Source organism: Dermacentor silvarum, chromosome 9 (genome assembly GCF_013339745.2).
Source record: "Dermacentor silvarum isolate Dsil-2018 chromosome 9, BIME_Dsil_1.4, whole genome shotgun sequence".
NCBI lineage: Eukaryota > Metazoa > Arthropoda > Arachnida > Ixodida > Ixodidae > Dermacentor > Dermacentor silvarum.
This window is the reverse complement of record NC_051162.1, coordinates 146,984,724-147,007,535: the sequence shown is the minus strand read 5'-3', so window position 1 is coordinate 147,007,535 and position 22,812 is coordinate 146,984,724. Positions and strand designations below refer to the sequence as shown.

At 44.8% G+C, this 22,812-nt stretch overlaps 1 protein-coding gene across 2 annotated transcripts in view; it reads left to right on the top strand.

Annotated features, from left to right (window-relative positions):
- LOC119464514 (mucin-5AC-like) overlaps positions 1-22,812 on the top strand; it is a 51,798-nt gene continuing 28,986 nt past the window's right edge. For both annotated transcript variants that reach the window (XR_007463604.1, XM_037725518.2), the window contains exon 1: positions 1-643. The gene's annotated coding sequence lies outside the window, so the exon portion shown is untranslated. The remainder of the gene's footprint in view (positions 644-22,812) is intronic.

Genomic DNA, 22,812 nt, shown 5'->3' with positions numbered 1-22,812 from the left:
GCGGTCCGTGGTTTTCCGCCGCCGTCTCTACCGCACGTATTACACTGCGCCTGGGACTTTTCTCGTGGTGCCGCAAAAGCAAGAGAAGCGCCCCCGCGCCCCGTTGCTGTCGTGTTGTAAGGCGATCACGTATCCTTGCCGCAGCAGTGGCCGCGCGCGCGTCGAACGACCCAATTGCAGGATTACCGCTACGGGACGACACTTCATCGCTGGCGAGTTCGCGAGCGCGTGGCACGGCTGGCAAAATTCCCGCCGCTCTCTTGCAAAGCACGGAGGCGGCGATAAGTTTTGTCGCCCTCCCTCCCTCCCGCTTCTTCTGTCGTCTGCTTTGTTGTACCGTGCGTTCGAACGTGTGATGAGCTGTGGCCCGCCGAGAAGTGCCCGTGTCGCCGGCTCCTCGAAGCCACTGGGAGTGTGTTTGGGCGAAAAGATCAACGCACCGTGCACTTCGGCGTAAACCAAAACCTCCTTTCGCCGGATCAACTTTTTCTCCCCCCACACCCCTTGCCCTCCGGCTCGCGAAAACTGGTTGTGCCAGCGGGACACGGCGGCGGCTTGCGTCGACGGTGGTTGCCTCGCTAGTGTAGCGAGCCACGGCCGCTCTTCCGTTGTTGTTTCGACGTCGAGGAGTGCAAACCAAAAGGTGAGCGCAGTGTACTTTAATTGTTCTTTCGACTGCCATTGATCGTGCGCAGCGCGTGATCGGAGTTGCTTATATTGCCTTTTGTACGATACACGAAAGTTGAAGGTGGGTGGTACACGAAAGATTGAGCTCTTTGAGTGATAAGGGCACTTGTGACGCGTAGCGCGACCTCTAGACGCGTCTGCAAGCTGGATCGGTGTTTACGGAAGGGATCTTTCATTCGCTTCTGCAGGGTTAAAAACGACTGAGTCACAAATTTGGCTGTGTTAATTATGACGACTGCTTGCTAGGAAAAAAAGGTCCCGTCAAACGATTTTTTGACTTGTCGTCGACGTATGTACCCATCACGAAACTCGCGACACGGTGCAACACAGTAAATTGCAGAGGTGTCCATTCAGAGCAACTAAATCGCGTCTTCTGACTAGTTACATTGCTACATTTGCGCGGCAAAGTTATATGAATAGTTCAATTTTACACTAATAATAGCTAGGCATTGTTTCACAGATCGCTGCGTGATTTCTAGCGACTTGCGGCGCGGCGTACCTTGCGATAATTGCTGCTTTATTGGCTAGGTACTCTAGCTTTGGAATGTTTGCTTATTTCGACGTCGCGTGCGACTGCACTCGTAGTAGCTATGGAAGCGTTCGCGATCCTGCGTTTCGCTTGCAGAGTGCACTGCACAGTATTCGGGTACTTTAGAACTTTTTTTTTTTTTCGATTGAGAGAACCACATCGGGCATTTTCAGTGGTCTGAGCCTAAAACGATTCCTGAGAAGCTTGAAATGCCGCAGCAAGTCGCACGCATGTGCGCAATCGCGCACTCGGCAAACGTGTCATTTTACCGTCTCCGAGTGCTAACGCGCACGCACGCACGCACGGCACACACACGCACACACACACGCACACGCACACACACACACACACACACACACACACACACACACACACACACACACACACACACACACACACACACACACACACACACACACACACACACACACACACACACACACACACACACGTATAAAAGATCTGTACCAGATAGCGCAGTTCTTTCACAAAGCCTGCTTGATTACTCGATGAGGTGGACACCGCTCGTACGACCAACCGCAGTGCGATGTTAACTTTCACAAACCTAACTAATGAACTTTAGAATTAGGGCGCATGTCTTAATTGCGTTATTAAGGCCGGACAATAATGAAGTCGTATCCGTTTAGCAGAAGCCTTGTACTTAGTACTGGTTGCGAGAAGTAAGTCCTCAAATTCTATTACGAGCACTTCGTTTTGCCCCACTGCTGTGAAGTGTTAAACGAAACATCAGCACCCTCTTTATTTTAATTTTGCAGGCTTTGCATGGCATGTCCTTGTTTCGATGAAGTGTGGTTTGTTTTCGAAGTTTTCGAACGTTTAGCTGTTATATCGCAGCAACCTCGTGACAGTTGCCATTGTTTCGGCGCGTTGCAACAACGGCGTTTGCAAAGCAACTGTCGAAGCGATATGCCGCGTTGAAGACAACGTCATGGAAGGGCACGAACGTTTCTTTGCAGGAAAACATCCTGTTTTCTAAAACTCACGCACTTGATGTCCTTTTGTTGTGAGTCTGTTTGAAGGTCCCTGTTTTCGGGAGTTGCTTTTCTTCCCAGTTCATTTCACTTACGCATGATGTACGATGCCACGGTTACGAAAATGTCTATCAGCTTTCTTTAAAATTTCTACCAACTTCATATAAACTTCAGTGACATCCTATTTACGTTTACAATGTAGTAACACTTGCCCATACATTTTAAAAATAAAAAGTCTTGTTACTTTTTTCCAAGGAATTCTTTCAATAAAGGCATTTTACGGAACATTTTTTTTTTTTTAGGAACTGAAGTTACTTTTTTTCCAAGGACAGTTTTTACGAAGCAATCAAACACTTATTCTTTATTTTCTAAATGCGCTTTGTGCGACGAAATTAGACACTCAAGTACATTTTTCCTCGAAAGGACGTCTTGAATACCATAGAATTAGACACGCACATCCTTTTTTTTTTTTCTGTGTAGACCGTTTCTTAAGAACACGAAAAAAAAAAATGTCAGCCTAACTTTTAACATTATTCCCAAATAGTTGCTGTGGAATGACAACAATTAACCCAGTGATAAACACCGGGGCCACACGTTTCAGCTTCGCTGTTTTACTGCAGTGGCTGTAGTTTTACCATCTGTACGGGGGTGCATTGGCGGAGTAATGTTTCATAGACGACCTTTTCATGAGCTCCTGACAGTCGAAATGTTGGACTTCGCAATCTTCGAACAAGGTTCAAAGGTTAGCCGACGTGTTCGGCGTGGATGAATGCCTTAAGCAGAGACTAAAACAAAAGATGCGGTTTTAAGTTAACCGAACATATGGGATCCGCCTGTAATACAATAATTCTGCACGTTTTTGGAACGCGGATATGATGGGTGAATTGAAACGACTTAACAGAGCGAGTTAAGAAATCATGACGATAAAATCAGTGTTTTGGTTGGGCCAGTTGGTCCTATATAAACGCGAACAGCGGACCGCGTGGCTGTTAGCACACGCTCTGTTGTCTAATTGTGTCCTAATTCCCTTTGCCAGCGCATAATTATGCGCTGGCAATGGGAATTAAGAGTCCAGCAACCAGATAGCCCGACTGACATCATTACTTACGTGCGTTTGTAAAGGTTTCCAAAATTCCATCATCATCACTATCGCAATCTCTGCATCATCGGTATAGATACTGAAATGGCCGATGCATTAGGATGTGGGAGATAGCGACACTCCTCAGTCTGTACTGGAGAAGAAAAGTCCAGTTTTGTGGGAGCTTCCAAAGAGTACTTTAAAAAAAAAGCCACCATCAAGCTCTTTCTCATTGAGCGACCTCGGAGATCTCACTCAGAACACACTATATAAGGGGCCCAAGACAGTCGAAAATCGTTTGTTTCCCTCGTTGCTACAACAGTACAGCGTGACTCAAATCTCGCCGCGAAAAACAACTTTCGAAAACGATCTTTTTGCCGTCTGTGACGAGACGAACGCTTCACGGGGCTTAATCGACACCTGGTGACACACCCCTGATCTCTACTCAAAGGAGGATCAGGCTCAACAATTGCCGGCTGTGTATGCCAGGCTAACCCCGCCTGCTTCAACATCATCACCACCAACGCTTCAGCGGGGCGTTCCGATTCATTGCACCCTTGACCGCCCTGCCGCTCCAGCGCTGCTGCTGCTGCTGCTCTGACACCGTGTTTATTTACAGTGGCATTGCGGGTGCAAGTCAGCGTGTGCCGTCATAAACCTTTAACTCTGTTGCGCGAATTCCGGAGCGGAAAAAGCATTCCTCTGAAGCTGCGGGGAAGCCCGCGGGATTGCAGCGCGTTGAGGCAACGATGACCGTTGGGAGTGGAAAGTTCGAGTGCTTGCGTTTGTTCGCGTCGTACTAAAGATAGGTCTTGGCGGCCCGGCCGCCGACGTGTACGCTTCTGCTTCTTTCGTAGCCGTATGTCTATGCTGGTGTGTGTGTGTTTGTGTGGAGCACCGACTCCAATGTCCAGGTGAAATCGATGACGTCGTTTATCGACTGGCTCACTTATAGAGAGCATCGGCTTTGTCCCGTTTGGAAGAGCGCGTGACATGCTACACCGGACGTTTTCACGAAATGCTGTCGAAATGCTGCCCGTTCTACGCCGAGGGGGCCGGCCGTGCTTTCAGTTTGAAGCGCGCAAACTAATCACGTGCAAAAGGATCAAATTTAAAGAGAGAGAGAGGGAGATAATTATGGGGTTTTCCGTGCCAAAACCACAATTTGATTATTAGGCACACCGTAGTGGGAGACTCGGGAATAACTTGGCCAACTGGGATTCTTTATTGTGCACCTTAATCTAAGTACATGGGTGTTTCCTGCATTTCGCCCCCATCGAAATGCGGCCGCCGTGGCCGGGTTCCGATCCGGCGACCTTGTGCTTAGCAGCCCAACACCATAGCCATTAAGCAACCACGGTGGGACAAGATCAAACTAAGGAGGTATAATGGGCGTTTCACGAAGTATGTTCGAAATTTCTTAAAAATAGCTAAGCTGAGATGTTTAAACGATTTCATCTGGATCGCTTTTACCACAAAGGCACAAATGACTCGATGTAGTAATTAGATAAGTTAATATGTAAATTAGACGACGTTTTAAGCAAATCTGAGAGACGAGAGCAGGAGAGACGAGAGCAGGAAGTTGTAGGAAGAAAGAAAGATTATCAGGATACTAATACGCTAACTTGCTTGCCTCTATATGCTTGTCCGCTATGTCACAGAGTACTGGTGATCAATGATAACTAGAGGCCGGATCTTTAGGCAACAAAAAAGCGCATTTTAGGCGCCAATAATAGGCAGGCAAAACAATGTTTTAGGCCTCCAACGTCGTAAATATATGCACAATAAATTTTTACATAAATGCAAATAATTTCAAACGAAGACGTGCGCAGCCTATATCTAGGATAGGAAAACAAGAAATGTTATTGTCTATATGGTGGCACGAAGGCTCCAACAGTTGAACATAGCCGTGCAATTGTCCCATAAAACTGCTGGACTAATGACGATCAATTGGCTTCATTCAATAAGCACACTGCTCATATTCATGTTCAATGGCCACTGTACTCGAGCGTCGCATATAGTGAAACAGGCATGAAAAAGAATACTTCAAAGCTGGGAATACTGATTAAAACACCGATACTTTATGTCTGCCTGACGCAATTAAATTAAGACACAACAAAAACAGACAAATAACAAATGCAAGAGAGACTACGATTTATGTAGAAATTAACATGTTCTTACATGAGGACTGTTAGGTACAACTCTTTGCAATTTTCTCATGTACAATGACATTATCCGATTAGTACAGGCCAGACATCCCAACACTGCCAAATAGACTTCCACGCATTTGAAGTGCACATCTTTGAAGAAATATATTTGGAGAGCACGCGGAACGTAGTCTAAGAATGACTTTCAAGATTGTGGAAACAATAGCAAACTACCACCTTCTCCAGATTTTTGGATTCAAAATTGTGCCTCTTGTCACTGAGAATGATCTCGTACGTTGAGAAGGAACGCCCGACGGTGGTGAACACCTTAAAAAAGTAAATTACAAGCAAAACAAAAGCCGCGTGCACATCACATTTTTCTTTCTTCTTTTGCTCTTCACTCTCCTTTCCCCTGAGGGCTCTCCGCGGTTTCTCATTCGCCAACCGCTCGCGCAATGTCAGCGCGGCGGCGTATGCTGGCCGGCACGTCCCATTTCAATGCTGCTAGCAGTTGTTTTCCGGGAGTTGGTTGAACTAAAGGACTAGGTTGAACCCCGTAGAGTTCCGAACAATCAATGTTGCCCGGTAACATGAATACGATCTCTAACTGCACTCGAAAGCGAAAATTGAGGCTAAATAATGTTCATATAGGCGCCGATATTGAAAATAGGCGTTTATAGGCATTTATAGGCATTTAGGCACAAACGCCAAAATAGGCATTTATAGGCACTATAAAAACACTATAAAAGCCCTTCTTAACCTCTAATTCAAGCTCATATATCAAAGTGGGGTGATAGGAGCGCAAGGAACAAAAAAAGCATTTGCCTAAAATCCGGTCTCTAATGATAACGAACGTCCCTGGCCCAGACTTTCAAGGATGTGTACTGTCGGGTCAGTATTGTTAGCTGTTGTTATGTAATTTGAAACTGAATGCTGTAGTAGTATACCGGGTGTTCAGAATTAAGGCTCTACGGAATTTTTAAAAAGTCGCCTGTGGCATATAGCATAGTTCTTATCGTTGAGCTGAGTTATTCGAAGAGGCGGACATTAGTAGCACGAGAAATCGAAACACATACTCAACTAATTAACAGCAATTGATTAACGAACTTCTTAGTTAATTGCTTGACGACACATCGCAATTTACGAATTGTATACCGGTGAGTTTGCGAGACGAATCCACTTGAAATGAATTTCCAGGATGACACCAGTTTCGAGATATTTCCCAACCTGTGAGACGAAATACATGGGCGTTCCAGTTACTTTTGTGCTTCAATGTATAAAACGGCATTCTGGTAAAAAAGTAAGTGGAACAACAGCGCATTTTTATGGCGAGATTGATGGCGCATATCTCCAAACTGGTGTCATTCTGGAAATTCATTCCAAGTGGACGCGCCTCACAAGCTCACCGGCTACAATTCGTAAATTGCAATATGTGTCGTGAAGTAATTAACTAAGAAGGTAATTAGTGAATTTTTGTTAAGTAGTTGAATATGTGTTTCAATTGCTCGTTCTACTAATGTCCACCTCTTCGATTGACCTAGCTCAACGATAAGAATTATGCTACCTGCCCCAGGCGATTTTTTTTAAAATTCCGTAAAGCTTAATTTTGAACACCCTGTATAATATGATGCTACACAGCGGATAGACATCGATCCAGTAAAACTTGACCCGAAGCGTTCGATCGAAAGACGGAAATTTTGCTCATTTCACCTCCAACGGTACGACGTGCGGGTAGCAACGGGTGTTCTGCAGACTTTGATTTGGCATCGTGACAAACGACGGTATGGTGGTAATCAGCTTGTAATCTCTCGAGCCTGTTGTTTTGTAAAGGTTGGAAACGCTGATAAATCCACTTATTTCACAAGGTAATGAGGCAAGAGCATTTCGCTTAGTTCTCGCTTATCTGTGTCGATTTATGATTAGACATACCAAGTAATTCACCAAGATAATTTCCAATAGAATCAGGGCAACACTTCAGCCAACAAAGAGAACAAGCTGGCTTCAGGAAGGGATATTCTACGATGGATCATAGCCATGTCATCAATCAGGTAATAGAGAAATCTGCGGAGACAATCAACTTCTCTTTTGGCTTTCATAGATTATGAAAAATCATTTGATTCAGTAGAGATACCAGCAGCCATATAGGCATTGCGTAATCAAGGAGTACAGGGCGCATACGTGAATATCTTAGCAAACATCTACAAGGATTCCACAGCTACCTTGGTTCTCCACAACAAAAGTAGAAAGTTACCTATCAAGAAAGGGGTCAGGCAAGGAGACACAATCTCTCCAATGCTATTCACTGCATGCTTAGCAGAAGTATTCAAGCTCTTAGACTGGGAAGGCTTAGGAGTGAGGATCAACGGCGAATACCTCAGCAACCTTCGGTTTGCAGATGACATTGTCCTACTCAGCAACAATGGGGACGAATTATAGCAAATGATTGGGGACCTTAACCGAGAAAGTGTAAGAGTGTGGTTGAAGATTATTATGCCGAAAACAAAGGTAATGTTTAATAGCCTGGCAAGAGAACAAGAATTCAGGATCGCCAGCCACCCTCTAGAGTCTGTAAAGGAGTACATTTATCTAGCTCAATTACTCACAGGGGACCCTGATCTTGAGAAATTTACAGAGAAGAAAGTTGGGTTGGAGTGCATACGGCAGGCATTGCCAAATCCTGACTGGGAGCTTACCACTGTTGTTGAAAAGAAAAGTGTACAATCATTGCATTCTACCGGTGCTAACATATGGGGCAGAAACTTGGAGGTTAACAAAGAAGCTCGAGAACAAGTTAAGGACCGCACAAAGAGCGATGGAACGAAAAATCTTAGGAGTAACGTTAAGAGACAGGAAGAGAGCGGTGTGGATCAGAGAACAAACGGGGATAGCCGATATTCTGGTTGACATTAAGCGGAAGAAATGGAGTTGGGCAGTCCATGTAATGCGTAGGGTGGATAACCGGTGGACCATTAGAGTTACAGAATGGATACCAAGAGAAGGGAAGCGCAGTCGAGGACGGCAGAAAACTAAGTGAGGGGATTAAGTTAGGAAATTTGCAGGCTCAAGTTGGAATCATCTAGCGCAACACAGGGGTAATTGGAGATCACAGGGAGAGGCCTTCGTCCTGCAGTGGACATAAATATAGGCTGATGATGATGATGATTATACCAAGTTATAGCTCTGCCGAGAGCCTAGGATTAGTCGTTTCTTGCCAGTTTTTTTTTTTATTTATTTATTTAGATACCCTAAGGGCCCACAGGGGCATTACATAGGGGGGGGGGGGGGGGGGACATAAAGCAGAACACAATTTTTACAAATGAAGAAGCATCGCAGGTGGTAAATACAGCACTTTGGGGTACAGCAAGTCGTGAAACATATTAACAAGGTAAATATTCTTACAAAATTCACACTCAACGAAGCAAGAACAAAATAGCGAAAGCGAATAAGTGCTCTGGGGGAGAAAAATGTTACTTAAAGTGCTAGGAATGAAATAAAGACTGTGTTATCGTGGCAATTCTGGAGCGTAACTCATTCCATTCTTTTATTGATAAGGTTAACGGCGAATTCTTGTACTTTTCCGTCCGGGCGAAGATAGGGTTAACTTTATAGGCATGATAGATGCGATGTGAAGTATGAGGTGGCGGTAAAATGTGTGACCGGGCAAATGATGTGTTGCTGTGATACAGTGTGTGAAAAAAGCATAATCTGGCGAATTTTCTGCGCATTGCGAGTGGCGGCATGTTTAGTGTTTGCTTCAAAGATGAAACGCTTTGAAATCGGGAGTAGGATGACATGATGAATCGCGCAGCTTTATTCTGGGCGGCTTCGAGTAGATTGGTAAGGGTGATCTGGTAGGGATGCCAAATGACTGATACATATTCCAGGGAGGGACGCACGAAAAAAGTGTATGCTTGAAGCCTGGTGTCCCTGTCGGCCAGATACAAGCGTCGCTTCAGAGTTCACAGTTAAAGTGAATGTAAACTTAATTACTACGATATGAGTGGCTGTAATACAGCTTCACGTACAGCGTGGTTTTGAGCTACATTTACGAGATGAAGGACCCATAAGTCGCAGATATGACTTGGGCATGTGCTCATAAATTGCTCAGTACCGCTCTCTGTACCAATTTTGTTGATTTGTTCATTAATTAATTATGAACTAGATATGTTAAAAACAAGTGCCGCATGTCGCCAGCTTCTCCACAGCGTTATGTTGTTGGATGAACGAACCATGCTGACAAGTGTAATGCATTCGTACAACTACGTAGCACGTCGCTACCAAACGCGGGGCAGTGATTTCCAAAAAAAAAAAAAAAAAAAACGGACTGCAAAATAAATTACATCATGTTCCGCGTAGTCCGACTTAGAAACCGAAGACAGCCTTCCAGCGTCCGCCGACACTTTCACACATACATTACACGGACAAACATTTCGCTTTCAACCAGAAAACAAAGAAAAACAAACAAACAAACAAACAAACTGATAAACTGGCGAGGGCGATATTGTACAACCTATGTTTTGTTTGTTTGTGCGCGCGGCAATTCTTTTAAGCATTTGCGTTAAACGCTGAAAAAGATTGTGACAGCTGCACTGCTGATAGCGTTGCGCCAACGTGACACACGTGTACGATGCTAGGACATCGAGACGCTCTATATCGCACCCGTAGTCTCCGAAGCTTTCAAAAGTTGGCGAAGCTGAGGAGTTGACCACACGACGAATTCAGTACTGTCACAAACAATTTTCGGGTGCTCATTCCTACGGTTCGTATACTTAGTTTGTGCTATCGTGCGAACGTAAATTGGTGTTATCTTTGCAGTGTAGCTGTTTACGCGTGATTGCGTCTATGTTTGAGCTTGTGTTTGTGATTGTGTTTGTGACTTTCTTGGTCTTTATTCTTGGTTAGATCATTGTTTCTAATCTGAACTGTTACTTTGATGTAGCTGTCTATTTACAGCCACATTTTCCATATTGTCGTTTTCTGTTTATTAATTTCGACTGTGAGAGGGAGAGAGAGAGTTATTATAAGAAAAGCCGAAGAGAGAGCCCCGGTTGTACGCAAGACTTGCGATTTCCGATGGGGTGTTTTAATAATTGACACGAAGAAGGCAAGGAAATATACACCAGCAAAAAGATTGGCCGCACATCTGCTTGCTTCGCTGCAAATGACGTCGAAAGACAATAGTTTTTGCCGCCACTGATACGTAACATCATCTCTTCTCCCCCCTCCCACCCCTCACGCTCTTCCCCTCCCCTCTCACTCCTCCCATGAAGGATGCAAGGGAGGTTTTGCTGAATTCAATTCAAATTTCCCGAGTTCGCCCTGCTCTCGCGCCATCAGTTGGGACCTTTTGTTACTGTTGGCTTAAAGCCGGCTACAGGGCCGCGGCTTCAGTCGGCTTGTTTTTAACGCGTATCGTCTCTTCGGCACCATTTCTGACGCGTTGATTTTTCATTTACTAACGTAAAAACCAATCCAATGTGCATTCTTAATTGAATGACCGCTGCGGATCACGGTTATGTACATATATTTTGCCTCAAATAGGCCTGAGGTTTCCTTTGCGCTGTATAATGTTGACATGTATGACCCCGTGCCACCAGTGCTAGCTTGGTTTTGGCCGGGCGGTTGAATCGAGTGACAGTTTTTCGCGTTTAGGTAGCCCAAGAAAGACTATCCTCTTAAAAAATTAATATAAGTAAATAAATGGAGCTCAGACGACAAAAACGTCAGAGAATGTATGTAAGTACTGACTGGCATAAGTATGGCAGTTTGTGGTTTGGACTACATTCCCACTTCTATCCTAAGACTAGTGCAGAGTATTCTTATGGCCTGTGACAAAGTGGTAAGTTTCGCTATCTATCAAAATCCACGTGTTCCAAAATTATGGTTAAAAAAGAAACAAAAATACAAAAACGAAGGCAAAAGGAAACAACGAAAACCTTTCATGTCGACCTTGAAAGACAGAAAGAAAAAAATAACCCTTCTCGTGTTGTAGTTTGGCGGCAATGCTACACACAAAAATAATAACATACGATAAAGGTCCCAAAATATTCAGCTTCGGGCTTCGGTGGCCACACGCGGTGAGAGAGAGAGAAAAAAAAGACGGTGTTTTTATTGGCGCCAGACGACTTTTTTTTTCTTTTTTTTTTTAAGACTATGCCAAGGTGCACTGACCTGAATTGGTCTTCCGTCTCGCCAGATCAATTGCAGCCTTACGCTCGTTTCTGGAACTCCCATGGAGCTTCCGCATTGCCAAAATATAGCAAACAGCAGCTCGTGATTAAAAAGAGACAGACAATGGCCGGTGATTAAACAACGCCGCATTGCACCGAGTGATTTAATACCGTCGAACCGGTAAACAGCCGCACTATTCATCTGGGTGTGACACCTGAGTAGCGTGTGTATAGAACGTGGGTTCATTATATTGTGACAAGAAGCTTAGAATACGTCATAATTATTGTTTCACGATACCTAGGCCAGGATTTAAAAAAAATACAAATCCAGCATATTGTCACTGTACATTCGTTCTCGGAATCCGTGCCCGTGAAATTTGAAGATCGAAGCCTTTAGCCGAAGCTTTGTACCTCTGATGATGTTCTTATCGAACCATTGTTAGCTTATTAGTAGAGTTCTTATCGAACTCGTGTACACAGCTTTCGTCAGCGAATGGCACTGCAGTTATGACGAACTATAGAATGGCATTACGTTTGTATTTCAGTATTTTTAATGGGCTTTAACCTCCTATAACTGCTCACGGGCTGTCAGGTACGCCGCACTGCACGACTCCGGATTGATTTTGACCACGTGAAATTTTTTTAAGGTGCACCCAAAGCAGGGTACACGACTGTTTTTTGCACTCCGCCCACATAGGAATGCGGCCTGCGGGGCCAGAAATCGATCCCGCGACCTTGTGCCCCGCGGCAGAAATGGCATAGCCACTGAGCCGATGACATTACGCATCCTTTATGCAGATATGGTGAGACAGAATAAGGTTGGCGTTTTTTTTTTTTTTTCTTCCGTATTTTGCTGTACCAAACCTGCAACATCAGCACAAAAAAAGAAAAATCGTTGCTGTACCCATTATATAACTACATTACCTCTACGACTTTCTTTCGATTTATCCACGAAACACTCGTACGTTCTATAGTGCAACGAAAGGCTTTCACATTTCGCGTGTTACGCAAGACACTTATGTCGCGAGGAACGTACAGCGTGGACGCTTTGTAAGCCTATTTTCATCGTTTGCCGAACGACGTACATCCCATAATCTGGGAATTGTAAGCAAAAGAGAATTTGAGTGATTTATCGGCCTGATGCATCAACATGTTTTCGCGTTGCAGTCAGAAGGCTTTCAGCGTGCTCGTAATTTATCGCTTTTTCGCCGCGCTCTATGCGGGAGCTGAATTGGCCCCTTTCTTCATTTTAAACTCGCACACGCGTTCAGGCCTGCTATATGAACACGGCCGCGCGTCCTAGTCCGATGGCTTATGCTTAAATCCTGCTCGCCCCCTTTCATAATGCGGGTCCTTATTTCAGTTCCTTGTTTGTGGTAGAAAAGCTGCGTTTCTTCCTTTTCTTTTTTTTTTTTGTGGCCTTAATCTGCTGCTACGCAAGGAGCCTCCAATTTAGCGGCGCTTTCTCGAAAATTCGCTCGGCCGAGCGTACCACCCGCAAGGTTTTCCAAAGTGGGCCAAGTGAAACCGAAGCAAGAAGATATATATTGGCACTGTTCGTGCTCTTTTCGCTAGCAGAAACATTTATCAATGCTTCATTGATGTTGCTACGATATTAAGTCCAAGAATTGCTTAAATGTCATTATGGCTACGCGTGGTTGCGTTTTTTCGAAATTTACATATTCGCATCCCTACTTTCTCCCGAAGCCACTACAGCATACGGGATAGCAGAAACGTAAATAATTTGTTCCATGGAAAGAACGCACAACGTAGCGCGTAAGCCCATGTTTCGATACAGTCAAGATATCGCAGCAGCAAAGAAATACGCGTGGCTCATAGCTTAAAAAGTCAACAGTATATGTGCACCGCCTTTAAAAGAAGAAAAAAAAAAAGGAATACCCACTCTGCCCTCAAAGAAACGACACGTCTTTTCTTTCATTTTCCTTCGCCGCCTCATTTATTTGTACTGCCACCCTGATCGAACAAAGGAAAAAACAAACAGCTCAACACTGTGTGGACTGATCGGATTGGACGCCCCAAAGTTTACATTGGGCTCCTAAAGCCGCTGTAGAGATCAGGGGTGGGGGGGGGGGGGGGGGGGGGGGTAATTTTTTTACCACCAAGTAAGACCGGACATTTCAGTTGAGGCGCGCAAGCATTTCATTGCAATGCTTATTCAATGCCATGCACGCCATATCCATCAGCAAAACACCGTGAATACCCATTTACAACGATAGCGGGCGAGATTTATGCAAGAATATTAATAGCTCAGCGATCACCAGACCTTAATTTTGCGTATAGTCGACCTAATAAATACCGTGGCAAGGCGTAAAGAGACTTATCTCTATAGAAGTGTTAGACCGAGCCATATTGAAATCTTCAGCGTTGCTATGTCCTCATTAGTTCCGTGGCACCGGTATTACACGTCCAATCGCAGCCCTTCTCTGTCTTTGTCTTTCGTCCAAAGAGTCGAAACTGATTGGAGACGTTTGTCCGCTGCCGTGGTAACGATGTCGCGCTGCAATCGCCGGACGCTGTCGACGGGAACACGCTAAGAGTAATTAATTGCTCGTCCAGGGGCAGGGCAATATCAGCGTGGTATTGCTGCTTTCCACGTACCTCGATGGTCACTGGTTCGTGCGGAGTTGCTAGCTGCAGTTTTTTTCTTCTTCTTTTTACCAGACCCCTGACTTCATAATAAGGGTGGTAATATGTCAGTCGCTCCTGGTAAGACAGAGAGCGAAAAGAACACCATTCAGAAAAGTAATTGGGCAGTGCCTGAAACATGGCGGCCATGACGTGTTACTGGCTCCGCAGTCACCTCCGGCGCATGCAGCCCGCAAAAGCGTTGCCTTAGAGATCTGTTTTGGCTAGTTGGAGGCTGCGACGTGGATTCAGAAATCGCCTATGGCATCTAATGGACACTAAAAGAAATATTAAGCGCGCAATGACACATTAATTTCGAAGCTATAGAAACCGCAATAGGATGACAGCTATAGTTTGAAGGTTGGGAAACACCTATAGGTGGTGGCCAAATCCACGCTCCTGTGACGGTTGTCTGTGGGTAGCAGAAACTGATCTCAAAAGCCATGCTTTGGCTGATTGCATGCGCCTGAAGCGATTGCTGAGCCTGAAACACGTCATAGATGCTATGTTTTGGACGTTAAATATATATTAATTTGAAAGTAACGTTCGTCTCGAAATACCAGACCTGGCGTCATCGACATTACAGTGGCGTCGTGACACAGAAAAAGATTTGCTGACGTTGCAGCCGCAGCAACTGCAGGAACAGAGAGATCCAGTGATTCAGGGCGTGATGACGTATACGCCATCTGGATACCGAAATTGTTCCGTAGAAACAAGCAAAATACCAGTCCATTATATATGGACTTCGTCCCGGGCTCCACTCGTGCTGTTCCTAGTGCGACTCATTGCTGATCGGCGTATGTTAGTTGTACAAAGTTCAATGTACGCTCAATGTTTTCTTTTGCTTTAGCTCACTTTTGATATGTATGCGAACAGTTGCTGATGTATTCTAGGTTTCTCGCCGCCATTGCCAAAAACGGGGGACCAACGTACCTTCAACCCATTGAGTAACGGTTTTTCATATGTGGTCTCCTTTCACAACATCTTTGTATTCTGACGAATGAATGAATGAATGATTACGACAACGGCCGTCGTCGTAACGGACAGGAAGTTTACGGACACAGTGAAACCGATCTTCGAGCTTCTTAACTGTTGTCACAGTATAACAGCTAAGTGAGTAGTAAAGCTCTGCTTCTGGTAATCGCACCCGTACCTGAAGTAACTGCAGAAGCTACATGGCGGTAGTCTGCATATAAAAATTGTGATGAAGAAAGTGATTCATATTCAGATGGTAACGCGTGTTCCGTCCGAACGCGCGGTAAGAAGTACCGGTTCCGGCATTTTTCTTTTACCGGAAAGGAAGCGAAATGAGGTCACCTGAGAAGGCGATGGCGATCGCGACCGAAGGTCGCCTATATACGGGTGGGGTCTATAGTTGTGGGCGTTGACAGCTGCTTTGCCGTGTTCGCCGTGTTAGGTCCTGCTCCACTCAAGTCGTATAGACCGCAAGGAACGATGGCTTTGCGAATCGAAGTGGCTGCGTTATTTGAACGTGCACCGGTCTTTGTTATTCGGAGTTTTCATCACGATGGACGTACGGTGCATGGCACGGCCTTAACAATAAATTCATACGTTGTATGCCGCTCGCGTTCTTCAGCGCGACCTACTACAACACCCCAAAAAATGTAATAATATCACTCAAGCCTGGTAGTTGAATTTCCTTTACTTTACTATAGTATACAGCAACAACATTGTGTGGCACGGTTTTACTGCTTACGCTCGCAGACTGCCCGGAAATTCAATGTCTTTTTTTTTTTTTTTTTTTTTTCACATCCCGTGGTCCGTAAAACTTTGACGCCGACTGCGCACTGTATGTCGAGTGGATTTTTCGCGAGCGCGACAGCGCTTGCTTGACCCTCTGTGAAAACGCTATTCACTGAATGACCTCATTGCAGGTCATTAGAAGTATAACTATTGATTGTCTCGGAAGCGGCCGGCAGATCGAACGGCGGGCTGGGTCGCTGGACCTTTCAATCTGCCTTGCTTGCGCGCGACCATTTGTCCAGATTCCTACTGGCCTATACCGGTCGCATCGCCATGACCTCCTCTTCCCTTCTCTTCCTTTGCGCGCAGTGAGAGAGAAAATCGTTGCGTTTGTGCGGTGGTAAGCATCGTGCGGATTTTGACTTTCAGCACTAGCTCATCGTTTCGCAGGCCGTAAGTGTAATTTACTGGGAATGTGCTGAATTTTGGTCAACGAGCGCTTCCTTCGGTTGGGATAGCAGGTCGGTGTAGTCAGCTCTACAAAGCTAAAAGTTGTGAAAGCCGAATTGTATATATGAATGTTTTGTCTTTCTTCTTGTGCTGTAGCAGAACTTAAAAAGAAAGTGCCTTTGGCATATAGTACGATTCAATCTACTTAATGAGCTAGACTCCCCGAAGATGAGGACACTAATTGCACAATTAATCAGAATGAACCATCGACTAATTAACAAAATTTTACTAAAAACTGTAACTAATTTCATTAGGGCATATATTGCAATTGATCAATTGAAGCCAGTGAGTTCTCACGACATATCTACTGGAAACTAATTGGGGAAAACCGCTTGTTATGCATTGAAGCTCAACGATAGCTGGGACACCAGTGTATGACGTAGCACATTTTTGGAACGCGTATCTCAAAACTGGTGTCATCCGTTCAATTCATCTATTGAACGCACCGACTACAATTCGCAAATTGTAATGCGCGCCGTAAATTATTTATTGAAAATAAATTAAGTGACAGTTTAATTAGTCGACGGTAATTAGTTGATTATGCATTTCGATTTCTCGTGCAAATAATGTTCGCCTATGAGAGTAGTCCAGTCCAAAGAGTAGAATTCCGCTACATTACACAGGTGATTTTCTAAAACTTCTGCTAACTAATAACTCACTAATTCGTAATAAGTACGTGGTTACAGATATGTAAACATATTTGTTCATGTTTCCGCGCTCAAGGAAATGCAGAATACGAAGCGTAAATTGAACAGAACTGGTTTTCAAGGCACGTTTGAACTTTATGTTCTGTGACTTCTGCCTAGGGCTCCCTAACAGCAACGTTTTTCGTCCGGGTGTTTTCTTGCGTTCCTTTATTTACAGCCCGGTTTTTTTTTCCCCAACATGTTCTGTCGTCTTACGTTATCGCGTAGGATCGACCTACATTCGCGGGTGACCTATAGTTTTAGTAATTACGGTATCGATTCGCTTCCGACGAATTTCGGTCGCCGCTATATGGAAACGCTTCGTGTCCGAAGTTGCAGAAGTTATTCATGAATAAAACAAGCACACACAATGCGCAGGTTTGAACTAATGAAAAAACAAAACAAAAAAAAAAAACAATGCATTCAGTGACGACGGAGTCTGTTCATTCCTGTATACCATTCATTACGAGCAACCCGCCCAGCGCAGCATGGGGCCACAGCTGGTGTTGACTCCACCCCGAGCCACTCGGGAGCCTCAGTTCGGTCTTAGAAACGTAATAGATTCCGCTACTGTCGAGATGCCACCTCTCCTCCCCCCCCCCCTTCCCCTTTAACACCCACCCCCGACAGCCACAGCGGGGTACTCGATCCATCGTCGCTTGTTTTAGCAGGAATTATTTCATTGTACACGTGGTGCAAAGGCCATTGAGCGATGGTTGTTCCGCGGCGCCCGAACCATTAGCTTCCCCCCCTCAACTCCTCCCCCCTTCTTGTCCCCGGGCGCGCACAAGTGTTAGCAAACGAAATGACGAGACGATAGGACAGCGACGGCTTCGGGCAAACAGCCAGACAGACCCTAATCAGATTGCGCCGCTGCTGTGGTTGGTCGTCGGGCTACGAGGAAATGGGGAGAGTGAGAGCCCTGGCAAGTGCTCTTCTTGTCGCCGTCACCTCTTGCAAAGCGTCCGGTTTGTCTTTTTTGTTTTTTGTTTTCCTGCTCGTTGCTGAAATGACCTCGAGGAGCTAAACCTGACACGTCCATGTGCGTGTGGGAGTCAAGTGCGGACGGGCGCGATTTCTGTCGAGAGGCAACTGTTGCAGTGTCACACGCGTGGTTATGGCGTCCCGGATATATCGAATCCACATTGTGTATAACGAACAGCACTAAAATCCCCTTGAAAATGTTTGTATAAAAATTTTGATTTTATATATCGAATGACCTATATATCGAACTTTTTTGTGGTCCCCTTCATGCAGATTCGATATCACACGCACAATTATGGAGTTTTTTGTTTTGCTTTTTTATGGAGGACGGGATAATTTATGAAGCAGAAAGAATGAATATAAGTCGGCCTAAGCCTTCCGCACTGCACAACGGAAGACACGGTTTCTTCGGTAATTACCTGAGATGTCGGGGAGGGTATAAGAGCCCTTCATTGGCGTCCCAGTAGGTATTCGGCTCATGGGCATCGTTTGGTGCTTGCTTTGTTTGATGTGAAGCTCCGGATGAACGCACCCTAAGCGATGTTCCTCCTTTCATTCTTTTCATTGCTTAGCCCCCTTTCCCCTGCGCGCGTCTGGTCGACTTCCTTACTCCCCCTTTTCTTCCTCCCTCCACTACGATATACAGTCAAACCCGGATATACCGAACCCGCATATAACGAATTATTGTGTATAACGAACCGCAGTAAAATCTCCTCGAAAATTATTTGTGTGCAATTTTTATTTTATTTATCGAATTACCTATATATCGCACGTTTTTGGCATCCCCTCCAGATTCGATATATCCGGCTTCGACTGTATATATATAAATGTATTGATATCTCGGTTCGGATGGCCGGAGGGGCTCAAAAGGCCACATGCCACTTGTTGCGAACCAGTATCCAAGTGCAATAGTAATACATGCCTAGGGAATCTGTACGGCCTGCTCTTTTTTACATAATACAGAACTTTTTTTTTTAATTGACAAGGTGTACCAACCAGTCCAAACGAACAAGCTGCTAGCGTATAATTCTAGTCCTTGAGCTGGATCAGTCGAAGCGGCGAACATCAGTCGTGCGAGAAATGGAAATGCATAATTGACTAAATAACAAGCAAATATGTAGTCATATGGGACCCGTTCACTGAAAGCGATATTGGAAAGCTAGAAAACTTGCAAAAAAAAAATCAGTTCAATTCGTCTACAATACGTATGGGCGTACTTTGATTACTAACCTTTTATCTCGGAGCGGCTTGCCTTCTGTAAGTGATAGAAATCGTGTATGTCGTTTAAAATTATCTTTCCAACTAATAAATGGTCACTACAACATCAACACTTCTCACATTCTCACCTATGCAACAGGTTACCCTACCAGACACAGACACTCACTAGCTGTAATTCCATTTACAACACGTGTCAACTGCTTCAAGTATTCCTTTTTTTCTAGAACCGTAGTAGATTGGAATGAGCTGGTCGATAATACTGTAACTCAGGACTCATTATCACTTTTAGAGACATATCTTTAATAAAAAAAAGCATTTTGCGCTTGCTGAGATCGTTTGTGATAGCACTTTCTGACTGTGATTTGAAAATCACTGAAGTAACGTTTTTTTTTGTGTGTGTGTGTGTTTGAAGTGCTTGTGTGAAGAATCTTTTGAGTGCAGATCCCAATTTCTTGTATTTATTTTGTTTTGTGAACTTACTCGTGTACCACGCTGCTAAAATCTTGTTTAAGATCGCAGTACTTATAAATAGATCACGGATTACTTTTTTTAATTACTTTATGCCACATATTCAAGTTTACGAATTGTAGCCGGTGGGTTTGCAGGACATATACACTTGGAACGACTTCTAATAATAATAATAATACTAACAGTAATAATAATAATAATAATAATAATAATAATAATAATAATAATAATAATATGATGATGATGATGATGAAGAATTTGTTTTCCAAAGCATTCCACCGCCCTATACCCAAAAAGCTTAAATACCCCATAACTAACATACCCAGTATTCCCATATGGGGTTATGACGCATATCTTTATTTAAAAACTTTTTTTTCGAATTTAAAGTAGGCCGTGGCGGATGACTGCGGATTAGTTTAGCCCCCCGTGATGTTATTTAACGTGCAGCTAAATCCTGCTGTGCGGTCATTTTCGCTTTCCTCCAACATCGGAATGCGGCCGCTTCTACCTAAAATAGAAACCGCGATCTGCAGTCCTTCGAAGCAGAACGCCCAAATGCGCTTAACCTCTGCGGCGGCTGTAGAGAATGAGTCACTCAAAATAAACCGCGCAGGCGCCACCGGACTTAATGGATCCACGTAAGGAAGGTTTTCAGCTATAGAGGTGGGCTGTGAAAAGCTGCAACTACGGCACAAAGGCCGCAATGCTATAGTGCGTCGAAGGCATCATTACTGGGCCAGCTCTTGTTCGACCCGCAGTAAAACCAAACTGTATGCCATAAAAATAAAAATTAAACAACAAAATCTAAAGATTACTCTCGCCCGATTGTATTTCTTGTTTATCATTCACCGTTCACGACCGGCCCGTCGTGCTTCGAGAAAGTAGGCGGAGCGTCGCTCAGACCACTGAGGTGTTTGCTTTTTTTTTCTAGTGTGTTTAAACACATAAACACAAGAGGCTTCATACAAGATGACACGAACCATTGCAAACGCTAAATGTAACTTTCTATCGCACGTTAAAGACAAGACAAAATGTTAACCAACTGAGGACATTTATTGCACGAAAAGGAATTTTCCAAGGGAAGCAATAACAAAATGAAATGGAGGCGGAAACTTAAAGCAGGATATCTAAAATCCAACGCGATCCTCTTTATATATATATCTAGAAGCTATCACAGGTATCACGAACTGCGCAACACAGCGCCATTATAAACCGTCGCGTCGTATTTGCATGCGTTCCGTCGCCTCGACGTGAAGTAGACGGGCTGTTTGCCTGGTTACAGCTCCATTTTGTAGCGTTAGCTACACTGGCCTAGCCAAGCCCTTTTCGCGCGGCACATCAAGAGCCGTGCTGCGCATGCGCAAGGATCAGTGATGTCACACGGCTTGCGCACCGGAGCCACCGGAGCCGGCACCTCTCGCGCACTCCGCCGCCGCCGCGCGCGACTCACCGCCGCCGGTCTGCGCATTCCAGAGGAGTGACGTCGTAGCCGTGGTAGACGCACTGGCGCCGGCGCGCGCTCGCTGTGCAGTCGCCGTCTGACACTGCGCTGGAGCCGCTGCGCTTCTGACTGGCGTTTGTGTGTGTCATTGGAGCAGCAGTAAGCATGACAATCAAGCTAATCCTTGACAATCTAGACAACCAGGAAAGCTAAGAATAATCAGCTGAACCTTTGCTAACGCTACGTATATCCTGGCATAGCCGAGCTAAGTCACTGCAACATTTTTTTTTCTCTTAATGCCAGCTAGAATATCTGATATCCCGGTTTGTTCTCTGATCCACACCGTTCTCTTCCCGTCTCTTAACGTTGGGATTGACATTTTTCGTTCCATCGCTCTTTGCGCGGTCCTTAACTTGTTCTCGAGCTTCTTTGTTAACCTCCAAGTTTCTGCCCCATATGTTAGCACCGGTAGAATGCAATGATTGTACACTTTTCTTTTCAACGACAGTGGTAATCTCCCAGTCAGGATTTGACAATGCCTACCGTATGCGCTCCAACCCATTTTTATTCTGTAAGTTTCCGTCTCACGATCACGATCTCCTATGAGTACGAGGGCGAATCAAAAAGTCTTTGCCCCTATATTTTTTAGCCAAGTTACGGCTGTAAATGCGAAGTCAACATATCCATTGCCAGCGGCGGACCTTTCTTGGACCTGCCCGGCCTTATCTGCCGGTAGCACCCCGGCACGGCGCTGCTGTCAGTTATTGAAGATGGCGGTTGTGCTTCACACGTGCCCGGCGCACGAGCAATGGAGTGTGATTCGTTTTCTATGGAGCACGAGACGATACGCCCGTCGAAATCCACAGGGAAATGCAGCCCACATGTGGGGATGGTTGTCTCGCCTTGATAAGTGTGAGGTGGGGGTGTTGTGAGTTCGCAGAAGGCAGTGAAGGCTTGCTTGACAATGAGTGGTGGTTCCTCAGTCAGCCGGATGAATTCTATACCACAGGGGCATGTCAAATTGAGGTCTGCGATGGGACACATGTCTGAACCGGTGTGTGGACTATGTGGGAAAAATAGTGTAAGGTACGTAGAATAGTACGTATATTTGTAATTACCTTTATGTACCTTATTTTGGGTAATCAAAAATAGGGGCAAATACTTTCTGATTCGCCCCCGTAATCGGCCTTGATAAGCCTACTCTGCACCGATTCTTGAGGCTGACTGCTACTAATAATAAGCGTGCATAAAAGAGTATAAATAATAACGTTTCCTTGATGGAAATGTTTTGTACTCGTCATCGTACTTTCGCATGTTTTTTGTTTTTTTTGTTTTTGTTTTTTTTTTCACAATGCGGCTATGGAAATCATCGGAATTGTTGGAGGCGCAGAATTATGCGAATGCATGCCGATATTTTCGCTAGTATCTAGACGGAAAGCAGTAGCATGAGGTAATTATCTCACCCCCCCATCCCGCTACGGCCGTCAGAGCAATGCTTTAAATTCACCGACGCCATTGCATGTGTCAGCACATGTACTATTCGCTCCTCGGC